At 42.6% G+C, this 5,813-nt stretch overlaps 1 long non-coding RNA gene across 1 annotated transcript; it reads right to left on the minus strand.

Moving 5' to 3' along the window:
• Positions 1–256: 256 nt before the first annotated feature.
• LOC135976325 (uncharacterized) lies at positions 257–5,536 on the minus strand. Its single transcript, XR_010593481.1, has 2 exons — positions 4,969–5,536; positions 257–2,480 (listed from the first exon to the last, which is right to left on the minus strand). It is a non-coding gene; the product is annotated as an uncharacterized LOC135976325 (long non-coding RNA).
• Positions 5,537–5,813: the final 277 nt, after the last annotated feature.

Genomic DNA, 5,813 nt, shown 5'->3' on the forward strand with positions numbered 1-5,813 from the left:
ACTCACGCCCCTTCTCTACCTATGCTACATTGATGACATCTTCATCATCTGGACCCATGGGAAGGAGACCCTGGAAGAATTTCACCATGATTTCAACAGCTTCCACCCCACCATCAACCTCAACCTGGACCAATCTACACAGGAGGTCCACTTCCTAGACACCACAGTACAAATAAGTGATGGTCATGTCGGGGACTCGAACCCAGACGGCACGGTTCGTTGTCTGACCGCAGAGAGACAGGCAACACCAGCAAGGTCCAAACACAAGCTCTTTATTGAAGAGTGCACACAACAATAGAGAGCGGCCCGTCTCTAGAGAGAACCAGCCACGATTACAATAACTAGTGAGATTATATAGACAGTTCCGTCGCGTCATAGTTAAAGCAACCCAATCCCCCCCTTTACTGTTAAAAGCTTCTAATATTCATGCATATTTATGTTCTTTGACAGTACAAACAGTTCATGATGCCTCAGCAACTTCTTATCAGCTTTTTCGTCATGCACTAGAAACTAGGAGAAAGGAGGGAGTTAAGAACAGAAACAGGGAGTGGAGACTGCAAGTCTCCATATGTCTAAACAAACCGTTCTTAGTACATTTGGTACAAGAATGCGGCCCCCCTTTTATCTCATTCTTTGAAGCCCAAGCAAGCATGTCCTCATGTTTCACAGAGAGACAGGAATGGCCCAGCAACTACAGTTAGCCTAACTTTGGCTAAGCTGGCCAAACAACCTATTCTATACTCTATTTTTTTTGGACCTAACAGTCCCCCCTTTGTCCCTGGAGTACCTCGAAGGGACTCCTGGGACAACTAACTACTGTGAGTGGTAAACTTGAGAGTTTGTTACCTTTGGACAGAACGCACTTTGGCGCCCATCTAACGTCCAACTTTTATCATAACATACAAGGCCAGCAAGCCGCATATAATTACAACGGAGCTTCGGAGTACATTATGGAGCCAACCACTTATATCTGGAATCCAATTGAACAGGTTACTTCACTAGGATTCAATTTGCTTTTTTCCTTGGTCCTTTGCTACCTTCATAAGGTGGTTTGCTCTTTCCCAAGTGGCATTATAAACGTCTGGGACATACACACAGCATTCTTGTCCAATTAATGCACATGTTCCTCTCTGAGAGGCCAGTAAAATATTTAGAGCCAAGTGGTTCTGGAGAACCATCTGCCTTAGTTTTCTCTGTGCGGTTGCCAAGTCCACCAGGGCATCGGCGTTAGTCTAATTTCCCAGATGTCTCGGTGAATTACCCAATCCCACATGCATTCTCCCTATGGACCCGGCAGGATTTGGTATGTGGGAGCCCACACCTCCCTAACCGGTCCATATGCTTGGAAGGAGCATTGAGAATGTCCACACTTCCACCAGGAACGTCTCCAAGTATTTCTCCATGGCCACAGATCAAATGGTACTCCTGATGTGTCTGTAAGGGCAGTGGGCCAAGCCTGAACATGCTAGATCCCACTGCAATGCCTTCCCAGCTTCAGTGATATTCAATACTATTTCTGTCAGCAACTTCTGGGTCATAGAACTAGGGGCGGAGATAACATGTAACTTACCAATTCCAGCTTGTACTTGGGTTAGCTGTGCTCCACAAATAAGGCTTGTGGCCTTCTTTAGTTGCCTTAATTTTTTATCATGTTTTTGGTTCTTAAAAATATTTTAAACTGCTGCTGTACTATTGGCCTTATTCCATAGGGATCCGGTCAAGTCTCTCTTTTTTTTAGAGGAAATAACCCAAGCCCGTTGTTGTGCTAATCTAATAGCAGCCCCTTTTGCATTTAAAATCCAATTAGGGAGGGCAATACATGCTGAAGGACTTATCCAAAACACAGGGCGCAGCCTGTAGAATAAACCCCAAAATCCAATCAAAACCACATTCCCAAGCATGGGTCCCACAAGTTTTTTCCTGCCAGTGTATAATTCTTTGTTTCTTCACCAGGGTCAGTTCTTAATGTTTTTTGTAGTCAGGAATTCCTGGACTTTGGTGGTTTCAATGGAGCGAGTGTTCTTTCTTCTCTTTTTCTGAAACAGTGTGGTTCAGCATCATACAGGGGAGAGGTTACTAGCACATCACCCTGTAATGGGTTTTGCTTCTTTTAGAAAAAAATCCAAAGGCACAGTAGGTCTGTCAGTGGACAAGGGAGAGGTTACTAGCACTTCACCTTGTCTTTTTTCTTTTCTTTTTTTCTGCTGTCCAGAAGGCACAGCAGAGTTAGAAGAAGGAATAGGCTGATCATCAATCGGAGAGTCCTCCCGAGGTTTAGGGGTCTTTTTGCAGTGAGAAGCATGAGTCCAGGTAGGCAGTCCTTGGCACTTCACAGCAGTGTTGGTGGTTAACAGGACTTGGAAAGGGCCTTTCCAGCATGGAGTCAAAGCAGTCTTTCGTTGATGGACTTTACGTAGACTCAGTCTCCTGGTTTCAATGAATGGCAGGACTGCTACGGTCTTTAGGTAGTGCTTCTTTACCTGTGAAAAAAAACCTAACACATTTCATTAATGCCTGACAGTGTTTTGCAGATTTTACAGCTGCTTGGGCACATTCAGGCCCTCCTTTTCTTGGCTGTCAGCCAAGTCTTAGCTGTGGGCAGTGCCCTTGGATGGGCCAGCATCTTATCTTTGGACTGAGCTTGCTAGCTATTTTTTTTCCAGTTAACTTATTCTGTTCTTTTTTTTTTTCTTCTTGGCTTCTTTTAACCTACAAAGGAAACTTTTACTTTTCACTCATACACTTTTTCTTAACAATGAACAGATACACATTGCCATTATACAGTACATTAGTCTTATTATTCAATGTATGCCATATACACCCTTCCAGTAAAATAACTTCTATACAGAGCTTTGGAGCAACAAACCAGGACAAGCACATCCACCTTTGAGGAGTCCACTCGGTACAACCTCTTGTGTTCAATAGCTTTCCTCCCTCCCCAGCCTTCTGGCTAGAAATCTGAGGTAGCCAGAAGGATCCCATGTGCAATATGGGGAGTGGGTTAACCTTCCATGTCCTTGCTTCTAAAGACTGTTGATATGCAAATTTTAACAACATTTTTTTCAATTAAAAGATCTGACTAATGAAGCTTTTTTTTTTTACTTAAGCAAATGTATTAGACTTTAGTATATCACATTTTTTTTATTTATCCAAACACTTTGTATTCCAAGTTGAATAAAACAAGTATCTGCTTTTTTATTTAACTCTTTTATTTAATTTTGAACTAGACTGTCTTATGAAAATATTAAACACAACAATTCTGGCCACAAGACAAACACCACAAGACAGGACAAAGAACACAAAAATAATTCCTATTGTACCAGTAAATGCATGGTACGTTGAATGCTGTTCAGCTGGCATCCGTTTTCTCTGATGATTTGAAAGACATTATTTACTTAAAATATTTCTTTTATACACACATACTCTTGTTGATTTTAGGCAAAACAGAGGAATTACCCCATATTTCCTTGTATTTGTTTTATAGGCGGCCCAGGTTTCAGTGGCTTCTACCTTATTAGTAAGATAATTTGCATTAATACAGATGCTTTCTGGCTTGCTTCCAGATCCAAAGCTATCCACAGCTTAAAGATTTTTACTTTAAAAAAGGACACAATTAACTTTCCCAGACTTTTGATTGCCTTTTACTTCTAACTCCTGCTTTTAAATGCACAGTGATCTGAAAAAGACAACACAACCTATATTGGTAGGCTTACATTTTTTTTTACCTTTACTACAATATACACTGCACATGTTCTGGGGAAAATGCACATCCTCTCCACAATTCAATTTCTACAACACTAGCCACATCAATTTTTACACAAGGTGTAACTGTTTCTTTTATGCTTACAAAATCTCCATGCACCCACAGCAAAGTGTCAGCTCGACCACACAGAGCCAGGGGCACTGTCCTTCTCTCTCTTTACCAGATCTTTTATCTGCTATTTTGTTACTCAAAAACAAATTTAAATATTTTATTCTTCTGGCTTTGACTACCCTGCTGCAGCCACAACCTTTGGTCTTTATTTAAAACATTTTAAATCTTGTAGCATTAAGTCACTTTAAGGATTAAATGCTAAATAACTTAAACAACACTAGTTTCCTGTGCCTGGCAAAAGTATTCTCGGTTTTTGCAACTTTAAACAATACCAATTCATTTTAAACTTATAAAATACAGATTGTACACAGCAGGAGTGTTCTTCAGCAAATTAGACTAACGTATTCATAGTCGAATAATTCCACTTAAATAACTTCTTGCCTGGATTACTTACAGAAATTTTTACTAAGTTTCACTGCTTAATTCCCTCTAGCAACTATAGAGTTAACTTCTCACTCTTGGGAGGGCTGTTCTTTTACACCCTGGGGTCTCCTGCGGCATCTCTTTCAGAGATTCCAGTCCAGGCCGGCTGCCTGTGGCTTCTTCAGCGTCCCCAAACCACACCAGCTCCAGGGTCTCAAAGGCAGACTGTTGGATCTCACTGGATAGTTAAGCTTTGCAAATGTAATCTCAGCACTGTAACTTGTACTGCCTTTGGTTTGCCTCTGTCTATATTTTTCCACAGCCAGCTGGGGCCGAAAGCAGTTTTTCTTTTGGTTTATAGTTATACCATACAAATAAATAATCCATTTGTCCTGGTCTAAGATCAACCAGGATATTCCTGAGGGAATCCATCCTGTCAACAGAAAAGGTTCTGCACCTTGGCCAGTCTTTAGTCGGGGACAAATGAGTAGTAAAGGAAGGCCATTGAATTTGGCATAAGTTTCTCATTTAGATTTAGTCAAACCAGTTGTTCCAGAGATTTCCTTCCAATCTCTAAATACCAGAGACAACGGGGCGTCCCCCGGGCATTTACTGCCAACTTGTCCCATTTAGCCTGTAGGGCCTCTAACCCCAACCCGGGGCCTCAAACCCCAACCCGGGGCCTCAAACCCCTATCTGGGGCCTCAAACCCCAATACGGCGATCGCTTACCTTATTCAGGGACTCGAACCCCGAAGACCTGGATCCTACTCAACGGGTAGGCGGACGTTGCTGGGTTTCTACGGGCTTCAGCTGGTTCACAGAACTCGCATTATCACCGATGCAGGGATCAGGTTACCGGGCAAAGCTCCTTGAAGCCAGAGGATGAGCACTGCATTGCTTCGGAGTCTGATCCCGCACCGGAGAGTCAGATGAGTCCCGGCGGAGTCGCCAAATTTGTCGGGGACTCGAACCCAGACGGCACGGTTCGTTGTCTGACCGCAGAGAGACAGGCAACACCAGCAAGGTCCAAACACAAGCTCTTTATTGAAGAGTGAACACAACAATAGAGAGCGGCCCGTCTCCAGAGAGAACCAGCCACGATTACAATAACTAGTGAGATTATATAGACAGTTCCGTTGCGTCATAGTTAAAGCAACCCAATCCCCCCCTTTACTAGTTAAAAGCTTCTAATATTCATGCATATTTATGTTCTTTGACAGTACAAACAGTTCATGATGCCTCAGCAGCTTCTTATCAGCTTTTTCGTGATGCACCAGAAACTAGGAGAAAGGAGGGAGTTAAGAACAGAAACAGGGAGTGGAGACTGCAAGTCTCCATATGTCTAAACAAACCATTCCTAGTACATTTGGTACAAGAATGCGGCCCCCCCCTTTATCTCATTCTTTGAAGCCCAAGCAAGCATGTCCTCATGTTTCACAGAGAGACAGGAATGGCCCAGCAACTACAGTTAGCCTAACTTTGACTAAGCTGGCCAAACAACCTGTTCTATACTCTATTTTTTTTGGACCTAACAGTCATGTTAACACCACCCTATACCGAAAACCCACTGACCG

The sequence above is a fragment of the Chrysemys picta genome, chromosome 17, assembly GCF_011386835.1.
Source record: "Chrysemys picta bellii isolate R12L10 chromosome 17, ASM1138683v2, whole genome shotgun sequence".
In the NCBI taxonomy this organism is placed as follows: Eukaryota; Metazoa; Chordata; order Testudines; family Emydidae; genus Chrysemys; species Chrysemys picta.